Below are 12,500 nucleotides of genomic sequence, written 5' to 3' on the forward strand. Positions count from 1 at the left end.
TACAGAAGGTTTGTCTAGTCCAGTGATGGCGAACCTTTTAGAGACCGAGTGCCCAAACTGCAACCCAAAACCCACTTATGCATCGTCGGATGCCGGGTGGGTGTGGCCCATTGGCTGGGTGTGGCCCATTGGCTGGGTGTGGCCCATTGGCTGGGTGTGGCTAATTTGGTGGGGGTGGCCCATAGGGTGGGCGTGGCTGCGGTGGTAATGGCAGACTGGGTGGGACTAAAAAGTTCAATCAATCAATTCCAACTTTGCAAGATTTTTTTTTCCCGCGAGGTTGAAATTGACTGATTGAACCCTTTTTTTTTTCCTTTTTTTTTGCACACGGCAGCGGAGGCCTAAAGCGAAAAGGTTTTATAAAATCCAGCTGAAGGCCTAGGACTGGGGCAACAGCGCATGTGCCCACAGAGAGGGCTCTGAGTGCCGCCTCTGGCACCCGTGCCATAGGTTCGCCACCACTGGTCTAGTCTGTGGTTTTTCCTCCTGTCTCAAGGTCATTCCTACATACTACTACAGAAAAGGAATTCCATCATTTATTTCTTTATTTATTTGTTTGTTTGTTTGTTTGTTTCCATCCATTCATCATCTATCTCTCCATCTATCTATCCATCCATGATCTATCTATCTATCTATCTATCTATCTATCTATCTATCTATCTATCTATCTATCTATCTATCATCTATCATCTCTCTCTCTCTCTCTCTCTATCTATCTATCATCTATCTATCTTCTATGCATCTCTATATCTATCATCTATGGATCTCTATCTCTATCTATCTGTCTGTCTGTCTGTCTCTCTATCCATCTTTCCATCCAGCCATTTATAACATTCTTCTCCTATTCATTATTGACTTCAGTCCCAAAGGAAAGAGAATAATAATAATTGCCATGTCAACAGACATCTCAAAAAGTATGTAGGAAAATTATACAGAGCTTCATTAAAATAAAAATCACTTAAGAAGTGAAAGAATTACACATGTACAGTATATACTGAAAATGTTCGTTCCAAAAAGGAAGTACATTCATATGTAGCACTCATGCAAGGAAGGTGTTCCCTCCCAAGGTATCAATAGTTTAATTATTCGGCTTAATCTAAGACAGCCAGTTTTGCGTAGTGGTTAAGGCATCAGGCTAGAAACTGGGAGACCATCAGTTGTAGTCCTGCCATGGACACAGAGTTAGTAGGGTTACGTTGGGCCAGCCACACTCTCTCAACCCCAGGAAGGAGGCAAACTAGTTCCAAAATCTTGCCAAGAAAACTGCAGGAACTTGTCCAGAAAACTTGGAATCCTTGGAATCTTAACCTTTTTTAAAAAATAAATATTACTAATCAAAGCTTTGAGAGGGTTGTTTTTTAGATCAGATCTGTTGTCTACGTTTGTAAAAGAGCTTGACAGTTTTGCAGTTCAGCACCTGTATCTTGTATTACTGTCCTATTCTGTCCATCGTGAAGAATTGCCTTAGATTGAGATATGAAATGAAATACAGAAGCTAGACCATTTTGGGATTAGAAATATATCCATATTTAACAATAGATAGTTTCTAATTAAAACAGGGCAATTGAAATGCTCTAGCGTTGGTGGGCATTTCAATTCTGGTGTTTCTCCATAAGCTTTAGATTTACAAACATATAAAAATGCCTCTGCTTATAATATCCTGCTGTCCAAGTAATCAAACATTTTGGCTCTGTTTAAGAGGCATTTTAATTCAGAGTCAAAGGTCTGGAGACAGAACGTCTGGCCGGTTGGAAGAATCTAAAGCTTTGTTTATAATGTTGATAATGAATTTTGCTTAAAACAAAAATAAAAATGAGAGGAAACATAGTAGATGTTTTTCTTTTCTTTAGTTTCTTTAACATCTGGGTACATAAAATAAAGCATAAGTTTTCCAAAAGCAATGGTAATTATTGTACAGGTTGCGTTAGCAGTAAAGCTGGTGACTATATTAGTAGAATTTATTTATTTATTTATTAAATTTATATACCACCCTATCTCCCTTACGGGACTCAGGGCGGTGAACAGGCGATACTAAAAACCACGATAATAAATAGTTTGTTTTAAAATCGAATTAAATAACAGGCCTGTTCTAAAAACACACCCGTAAAAAAAACCCCACTGAAACATAATCAAACTACTTTATCAGATATTTTTTCTACAGTTAATAGGACAGAAAGGTACTTCATATTTGCTGGTTCAGATTTAGTCTCTTGAATGCATTGAAAATAGCACCTAGCAATAGCACTTAACTTATATAGCACCCTGTAATGCTTTACAAGACTTTCTGAGTAGTTTATGAATGTCAGTACCTTGCCCCCGACAATCTGGGTCCACATTTTACCCATCTCGGAAGGATGGAAGGCCGAGTCAATCTTGAGCCAGTCAGGATCGAACTCCTGGCAGTGGGCAGAGTTTGCCTGCAATACTGCATTCTAACCACTGCACCATCATTTTATTTATTTATTTATTTATTTAATTTATATGCCGCCCTTCTCCCGACGGGACTCAGGGCGGCGCACAACATACTTAAAACCAAAACATATATACAATCCCCCCCTTAAAACCGAATTAAACCAAATTTAGAGTTGCGTCTTTCGAATTCCTAAAAAAACCCAATATAAAATCCACCCTAGGTCAGGTCCGCTTGCTGAAAGAGCCATGTCTTGAGGGCGCGACGGAAGGTAAGGAGATCCGGAATTATCCGAATCTCGGGGGGTAGTTTGTTCCAGAGGGTGGGGGCACCCACAGAGAAGGCCCTCCCCCTGGGGGTCGCCAGCCGGCATTGCTTGGCCGACGGCACCCTGAGGAGACCCACTCTGTGGGAGCGTACCGGTCTGTGGGAAGGAATCTGCGGCAGAAGGCGGTCTCGGAGGTAGCCGGGTCCTATGCCATGAAGCGCTTTAAAGGTGGTAACTAACACCNAATAATAATAATAATAATAATAATAATAATAATAATAATAATAATAATAATAATTTATTTGCGGTCACAGACCAAAATGCAAGTGCAACAAAAGAAAACACAAAAAAGATATAATCACAAATAATTAAACACCAGAAGCCTTGGCTAAAGGGAATTACAACATTCTCCTCTAATAGTTACAGCTCTTAAAAGAAACTTAGAAACCTGAGAAGTAATATTGGAGGAGCCATCCCCTAGACAATATAAGACCAAATTACTACCATTACTACCATTACCATTACCATTACTACCAGAGGGATCGATTCCAAGGAGAGACAGTAATTTAATTCTGCCTGTGTTATACATAGGGCAGTATGATAAGACATGCTCCACAGTTTCAACTTCAGCCCTATCACAGGGGCATAGTCGCTCACTAAACGGGAGCATCTTGAATCGCCCGTCGAGTAGTGCTGAGGGCAAGACATTGAAACGGGCCAGGGAGAAGACTCTTCCATACTTGGGGATGGTTAGAGTATAGAAATATGAAGCCATCCTCAGTCCATAATTATTAGAATGGCTGAAGATCAGAGGGGAGCAGGTTTTGTTGGCTCTAGCTCTTAAATATTGCAAATCTATGTCCACAAGCCATTGGACTACCCTAAACTGGGCGTCCTTCTGGGCGACCATAATCTCCCAGAACATCCCCCGTAAAACCTAGCAAGTGGAGTTTCTTCGCCAGCTCCCTCTCCCAACGAGAGGTATGAGAGTCAGCAAACACCAGGGAGAGGTAGCTACCAGGGACTGCCGAAAAGAGCACCCAAAACCACCATTTGGAGAGGGTTGTTTTTTACATCAGATCTGTTGTCTACGTTTGTAAAAGAGCTTGACAGTTTTGTAGTTCAGCATCTGTATCTCGTATTACTGTCCTATTCTGCCCATCGTGAAGAATTGCCTTAGATCGAGATATGAAATGAAATACGGAAGCTAGACCATCTTGGGACTAGAAATATATCCATATTTAACAATAGATAGTTTCTAGTTAAAACAGAGCAATTGAAATGCTCTAGCGTTGGTGGGCATTTCAATTCTGGTGTTTCTCCATAAGCTTTAGATTTACAAACATATAAAAATGCCTCTGCTTATAATATCCTGCTGTCCAAGTAATCAAACATTTTGGCTCTGTTTAAGAGGCATTTTAATTCAGAGTCAAAGGTCTGGAGACAGAACATCTGGCCGGTTGGAAGAATCTAAAGCTTTGTTTATAATGGTGATAATGAATTTTGCTTAAAACAAAAATAAAAATGAGAGGAAACATAGTAGATATTTTTGTTTTCTTTAGTTTCTTTAACATCTGGGTACATAAAATAAAGCATAAGTTTTCCAAAAGCAATGGTAATTATTGTACAGGTTGCGTTAGCAGTAAAGCTGGTGACTATATTAGTAGAATTTCTTTATCAGATATTTTTTCTACAGTTAATAGGACATAAAGGTACTTCATATTTGCTGGTTCAGATTTAATCTCTTGAATGCATTGAAAATAGCACCTAGCAATAGCACTTAACTTATATAGCACCCTGTAATGCTTTACAAGACTTTCTGAGTAGTTTATGAATGTCAGTACCTTGCCCCCAATAATCTGGGTCCACATTTTACCCATCTCGGAAGGATGGAAGGCCAAGTCAATCTTGAGCCAGTCAGGATCGAACTCCTGGCAGTGGGCAGAGTTTGCTTACAATACTGCATTCTAACCACTGCACCATCATGGCTCAGATGCTGACTGGCTCAAGGTTGACTCAGCCTTCCATCCTTCTGAGGTCAGTAAAAGGATCCAGATTGTTGGGGGCATGATGCTGGCATTGTAAACCACTCAGAGAATGCTGTAAAGAACTACAGAGTGGTATATAAGTCTAAGTGCTAGCGTTATTGCTACTGCAATCCTTAATCTTCACCTTTGTCCAGTCTTTGAAGAAAGTATCCATGGGGGGGGGGGCAGTGAGAAAATAAAAGTATGGGGAAAGGGCAGCTAGAACTACTCTGCCAGGATGTGAGATACTGTTTTTTCCATTGTCTCCAAAGAAGCAAAAAACAAAACAAAAAACAACCCAGTATTTTCACAGAATACAGTTTAAAAAAAATGGGCCTTTGGAAATTGATTCTTCTCTTGAGACAAATTACTTTGTGTACTGAAATCAACACTTCTGCAGAAAGTAATGGACCATCGCAGTATATGAAAAACACAATTAACATAGGAAAAATACATTGACATAAGAGAGTCATGAAAAGGCTATTTGTTTTCAAGCGCAGATCCTTTGTCTTTCTCACTCTCCCATCAAATAAATAAATAGGGAGTATTAATTGCTAAAAGGTTTCTCCAGCTTAAAAAAAATATATTGGAAATTGAGTGGAGGATCAATACATAATGAACCCTGCATAGGAAGAAGGTGTTGGGAGCACTGCGAAACAAAGAAAAGGCTACCTATGAAACATACATTTAAATGTAATTTGCAAATTATAACACTCTGAATATTCTCACCTGATCTGATGGGGGGAGAAGGACAACTGTCTCTCAGTTATATTCAGTTCCAAAATCATTAGCATCTTTCCACCAACCAAAGTGTATTGGGGAAAACAAGAAACAGCTCTATTAATGGCATATAAATGTGCAATATTTCAAACCAATTAGAAGGCTGCTAACAAACATGAAGGTTTGCAAAATAAATGTGTCTGTTACCTTAAAATAGACACATTTATAAACGACATGAACCAAAGGGTTGGTCATGTTTTCAGGTGCTGGGATCAAAATGAAATAAAATCAGAAAAAGATGGCCAAGATCTTATGAGAATTTTTAGAGCCGCTTTCTTGTGTGAAGAGCATATTTGTGTTGCCCGTCACTGAAGATGCTCTGTAGGACAGAAAAGCACAGGCACCTTTTAAACAAGCGAACAAACCTGTTTTGCTGTCAGCTTTGTGCAGAAATATCAGAACAGAAAGAAATCATGCAAGCCCTCTAAGATCTATGTCTTGTAACAAGACACCATTTTAATGTTTCATCTCTAAATGAACTCCTCTAATTTATTAGCCCTTCTCCAAAAGTTTTGGTTGGCTTCCTCTGATAAATTATCACTTCTTTTCTACAGTTTAATTGTGCCTTCTCATTAAAGATGACGAGTCAGTGACCGGTAAAAGTGTATCACCAATCTCAAAGGGTAAAGACACTGAGGTCTGTCGTTGGTTCACCACTAATTGGGAGACTAGGATCAACTTGAGTGAAACCATCCGGTGTCACCGTGAATTTTACTTCCTGTTAGCTTTTCTCCGATTCACCTTTTCAGTCCGTATTTTCAAGTCTCAACGTGACCCATTTGCAGAGAAGTGTCTTAGATGGTGTGTGATGCTGTTACATTGGAATTTTACATCTCATGCCCCCATCATGAACATTGACCATCAATCTGGGAAGGGCAAAGCACCTTCTAAGACAATCCTTAGCAACCCTTCAGGATCAGACCTTAACACAATTTTTTTCCCCTTCAAAAGCTAAAACTCAAGGCTCTGAAGACATTCGTGTACATGACATACTGTATTATTTATTTTAAAAAGGTTTCTTTTGGCTCATGTGGGATGGAACTATGTCTAGTTATTATTCTTTCTTCCTTCTGTGAAATGATGCATTCGCCATAATCATGCGGTGGACTCTGTGAAAGATGTTTGATCATTGTTGGGGCAAAGAAATATACGGGGATTGATTGTTCAGTTTGTAAAAGATAAGATCCACCCTCAAGGTGGAGGGCAGTTGGCTTTTGTATCCCAGCTATCCTGGAAACGTTATTGGGTGCTTTCCGAAATGTGGTGATACATCAAATGCCATCTGCATTTTTTTTTCTTGCACACAAAGACGGTAACTAAGCACATACTACAGCTTCAACACTTCTGAGCCTGACCTACTTCAGGGAATCACTATAAAGATAATTCCACTCTGGGAAAGAAGCTCTTTCTGTCAGAAGTAAAGGGAGGATATGAAAACAATAATTCAATTAAATGTGCACTGATGAATCCTATCAAGCTGGACCGTTCAAGGACCACCATTGGTCCTAGCCAGCTGGACCCATCTTACTAGCTGGTTGCTTTCAGCCCTTGTAAATGTAGACCTGCTAGGAACTGAATCTGTGACAGAAGAAGCCCTTCTTTTACTGATGTGTAGGAACTCTACATTTCCCAAATTGACAGTAAAAACGCGTTTGGATTCAGGAGAGTAATTAACAGCCTGGAGCACAAAACTCTGAAAGCCAAAAACATCATTTCAGGTAAACATAAGCTGATTCAAAGCGATATTGATCTCTGGGCATTGAATCTTCTGCTTAGCACTTTTCTGTTACTCTCTGGCCCTTCCCATTTTAAACCTATAGTTGCCTAGTCTTCATTCCCATCAGTAAACAGATAAATATGTTGGATAAGCTGTTGCTGGAAAATAATAACAGCCATTATTTGTTTACCTGTAAAGCAGGTTAACAGATCACTTGAAACTCATTTTGTATACTGCAAGAATGTGTTGTAAGGTCATGAGTGGATATTCCAGTTTGTGGGACCCTCAGTTTTAAAACATGAGCAGAAATGATCACAAAAGAAGGTACCAAGGCTGGCCCTAATTAGGACATGAATGAGAGGTTTCCATAAAATCCTGAAGGTATAATAAAAACAACAAAGCAGTAGAAGAAGATGGCGAAACACTTGGGTATATAATAGTTGTCAGATAAGTTGATTCTTGTCCAGACCAGCCTAAGAATGACAGAGAACAATCCAGCCAAATTCAGTTCTTTATTTGCTAACACCCAATAGACAGAATCTTGCCAGAATAAAGCAATTCTTCTCCAATCTTAATGGATATACTCTGATGGGTTCTAGGGAGTTGATATCCTCCAAGAAAAGGCAAAATAGATCAAGAAACAGTTGATATAAAACAAGATGGTCTTCTTTTTTCATTCTACAAAACAAACACCAATGAAAGCGAGTTGATGCTTGACATTTGAGCCTTACTTCATCCTTGGTGATAGGACTGCCTCCTCCACCAACATCAAACTCTCCGATATCAAAAAAGCTGGAAGATAGGCCGTATCATTCATAGGTATCTCTTCCAATAGCTTCCTGGCCATTAATATCTCTGTGACCTAAGGCTACCCCTTAACTCAGATTATATCTGTCTTGCTGAAGAGACTCAACTTGAAAGGTGTGTCTCAAAGAGTTATACAATTAAATTATTAGGTCTTGCAAATGAAAATTCATCTGGAATGCCTGTATCAATAAAAAATAATAATATCTAGAGCGTGTGTGTACATATAAATTTTTTTTTCTAAAATCACTTGCGCATAAAACCACTCTATGCATGACAGTACATCTTTGAAACCCAAGCCTGCATTTATTTGCAGTCTTTCACTGCCCTGTTTTAACTGTTCCACGGACTTAAAAACATCACTGATGGAAAGTGATTTCCCTGAAGGCATCTACATTTCATTTCCGTAACAGTGATGCAAGTAACTTCAGAGATCTCAATTGGTGTTCTGGATTTCTATTTACAGCATCAAGCTTAGGCATCAAGACGGGAATATTCTTCAAAGGAAAACCAAAAGTGTCACCTTGTAACTGTGTCATGTCAGATGCTCTCCTGACCTTTGGCAAATATCCAGCCGAAAGTCCAAGACTTCAAAGAACAAGACACAACTGTAGATTGAAATCTACAGACGCAAAAAAATGGAGATGGCAAAAATGGTGAACCTTGGGAATTAAAGATTATTTTTAAAACAGAGATTGCATGTCAAAAATAGAGATACACTATTGTCTACAAAACATGTCACATCTCACATCTGGAGAAAAGACAGGTGGCTTTTTGTTCAGCTATGGAGAATCTGCTTTGTATGAAAATATTCTTGCTTCATTACTTCTTATTTCCTATTATGCTTGATAAAGATCCTTCTTTGAAATTCTGGAGTCCTGAAGAGCCATCAGCATCAATCAAATGCCTCTTCATTCTTTCTGTTATGAATTCTTTCTGTTATGAATTCCAGAGACCCCCAGGTCATGATGTCTAACGTTAGGGAATATGATTTTAGGTGTTTACTTATCAAAATAAGAAGCAAAAGTAATGTATCAGGCTCCCAATTCCCTCACATGCTGAAGTGGACAAAAGCAAAAATTTAACTGACATAATTCTGTGGCACCTGGGGGCATTTTTTAAAAAAAAATACCTTTGATTTCAGAGAGGTTTTCCAAATTCTAATGTAGAAATACCAAAACCTGGCAAATTTCTAGGATTCATAAGTCTGATAAATAGCTATGGATCCTTCCTTCCTTCCTTCCTTCCTTCCTTCCTCCCTCCCTCCCTCCCTCCCTCCCTCCCTCCCTCCTTCCCTTAGGAAAACATGTTATTGTTAGTTGTGAAGTCGTGTCCGACCCATCGCGACCCCATGGACAACGCTCCTCCAGGCCTTCCTGTCCTCTACCATCTTCTGGAGTCCATTTAAGCTCACACCTACTGCTTCAGTGACTCCATCCAGCCACCTCATTCTCTGTCGTCCCCTTCTTCTCTTGCCCTCCATCTTTCCCAGCATTAGGCTCTTCTCCAGTGAGTCCTTCCTTCTCATTAGATGGCCAAAGTACTTGAGTTTCAACTTCAGGATCTGGCCTTCTAAAGAGCAGTCAGTGTTGATCTCCTCTAGGACTGACCGGTTTGATCGACTTGCAGTCCAGGGGACTCGCAGGAGTATTCTCCAGCACCATAGTTCAAAGGCCTCAATTCTTTGGCGCTCGGCTTTTCTTATGGTCCAACTTTCACAGCCATACATTGCCACTTACATAGTATATATATATAACACAAAGACACAGAGGGTGAAAAGTATTCATAATTTCTGTCTTATTCAAAAAAAAATGAAATGAAAAGGGGTAAAAGAGAAGAAAAACAACATGCTGATTTTCTAGTCGTAGCAGGAGGGCTCAGCCATATCGTTCAGGAAAGCCTTAGGAATGTCCCCGCTAGAGCAAGGTTTTCTAAACTGTGACTATCTCTCTCTTGGGGTGGTGCAGGCAGAGTCCAGGGGGGGGCATGAAGAACCTTTTAGCTGCAAAGTTTCCTTGAATCGTTTTCATTGTTCATTGGTGTTCATTTTGGCCGTTTGGATTTTTAGGGGAGGCGGTTTACGTTGTGATAACACTAACGAGAGGTATGATGGCTCTCTAGAACATCGCTAGAAGTTTTCAGATAGTATTTCTTAATGCCTCAGACATCAAAACTGACTCAGTACATGATGGGATTGGGTTTATAGGTCATTAAATTTAGATAATCATCAAATGTATTTGCACTCAAGCTCCATTGAACACTTTCTAGAGTGCAGCCTTCACCTTGCCATTCAAAAGATCGGTGCCACCCTCCCTGGAAAAAGTTGTGCACCCCTAAAAGGCAGGCATTCTTAACAACTAATTATTTCTTCTCAACAGATGACAGCTGCAAAGACCTATATTCTGACTCCCAAGTTCTGCTTCAGTAGCTAGTTCATAATTGCGAAATAAGAGGTTAAACCGTAGATATGAATAGCAACTGTGAGAATCCAGCTTCTATTTGCAAAATGGGGAAGATCTTAACCCATCACACCTTCTCAATGAATGCCGCGCTATCCTCCTTTATTTCTTCGCTTCCCAGTTTCATTCAGTTGGAAAGAAGACAATTTGCTTTTGAATTTTCTCCCAGAGGTGAGGAGCATTTTTGCAGAAATCCTTGTAAGAAAAAAAAGTGTCTGCTTGCTTAGTGATGGCAATGGGGGGTCTATCGCCATTGACTTTTTCATTTCCAATTTTTTATCATTTGCTGCTGCCTTTCATGGTTTCCCAAATTTCAAATAAATCCTTTAAGAGGGAAGTCCTCTCACAAAACAGATTTCCCCTGGGGGAAAAAAATCAGGAGAAATTATTCACTCAATTTCTCTGCCCGCACCACAAATCTGGTGGAGAATTTCAAAAGGCCCTTTGTGCCCATCTCTAAAATCAACCTTACCTTATTCTTGATTTTTTTTTAATTCAGGCTTTACAGTTCCTTATTTTAATATTTTGAGAAAAAAATCTGAATTTTCTAAATATACATTTGGGAGGAAAAGTAATAATAATAATAATAATAATAATAATAATAATAATAATAATAATAATAATAATAATAATAATAATAATAATAATAATAATAATAATAATAATAATAATAATAATAATAATAATAAAGTTGGAAGAGATCTTGTAGGTCATCTAGTCTAACCCCCCGCTCAGGCAGGAAACCCTATACCATTTCGGACAAATGGCTGTCCAATCTCTTCTTAAAAACTTCCAGTGTTGGAGCGTTCACTGCTTCTGGAGGCAGGTTGTTCCACTGGTTAACAACCTGCCTCCAGAAGTGGTGAATGCTCCAACACTGGAAGTTTTTAAGAAGAGACTGGACAGCCATTTGTCTGAAATGGTATAGGGTCCTTTCCAACTTTATTATTATTATTATTATTATTATTAGTAGTAGTAGTAGTAGTAGTAGTAGTAGTAGTAGTAGTAGTAGTAGTAGTAGTAGTAGTATTCTCCCAAATGTATATTTAAAAAATTCAGATTTTTTTTCAAAATATTAAAATAAGGAACTGTAAAGCCTGAATTAAAAAAAAAATGCTTCTGCTCTTGAAGATAGCCCATAACATCTCCAACAATATGATAAACATAAATGATGTGTCATTTATCTGATATTAATTCAACCTGTTTGAAACATTCTTGAAAGAACCTGTTTAATTTGCTTCTGCAGGTTAAATTTTGTTTTGGATAAAGACCCCCGACTGCCCCTCCCTCTACCACCACCTTTGAATGCAATTTTCTTATCCTTTGCATTTTATCACATTTTGTGCCTGACTTTCATTATCATTTTTTTTTAATTTATGCACTGCTAATGGACTCCTCTGCGTGAAAACTGCCAAACAATCAAGCATAATGTCGCTTCGCCCTACGAAGAAATGTTCGTGATGGAATCACCCATAATCTGTAACCTGTCCTTTAAGGTTTTAATTTGGAAATAAAAATGGGAGAGGCAATGGATGAGAGGAATGAAAAGAAAGAGCGGAAGAGAAGCCATCTTGGTAAGTCCCAAAGGTGCTTTTTCAGGAGGCAACTGGCCTTTCTTGTTTTTCAATGAAGACGTTTCGCTTCTCATCCAAGAAGCTTCTTCAGCTCTGACTAGATGGTGGGGAGTGGAAGGATTTATAGTGCTTGCAGACAGCTGGAGATTCGGACACATACTGTAGACTCATCCCCAACAGCTTGCGCCCATCTTCAACATCTCAGGCACCCAACCGAAGGCCTGGGAGTTTGAGGGTTCTGCAAAGCGTCTTAATTGTTCCCATCACTGCATGTTCTGGACAGACAGCTCTGATGTCATTCCAGGGATCTATTGGAGCCCCTGTCCCAGCTCATGAATCCCAGCCCCAAATGCTTCTACCACAACTGGGACCGCTTTGGTCTTGAGTCCAGGGGTAGGCAACCTTGGCTCTTTTATGACTCGTGGACTTTAACTCCCAGAATTCCTGAGCCAGCTATGCAG

The sequence above is a fragment of the Protobothrops mucrosquamatus genome, unplaced genomic scaffold (genome assembly GCF_001527695.2).
Source record: "Protobothrops mucrosquamatus isolate PMUCROS unplaced genomic scaffold, P.Mucros_1.0 scaffold827, whole genome shotgun sequence".
NCBI lineage: Eukaryota > Metazoa > Chordata > Lepidosauria > Squamata > Viperidae > Protobothrops > Protobothrops mucrosquamatus.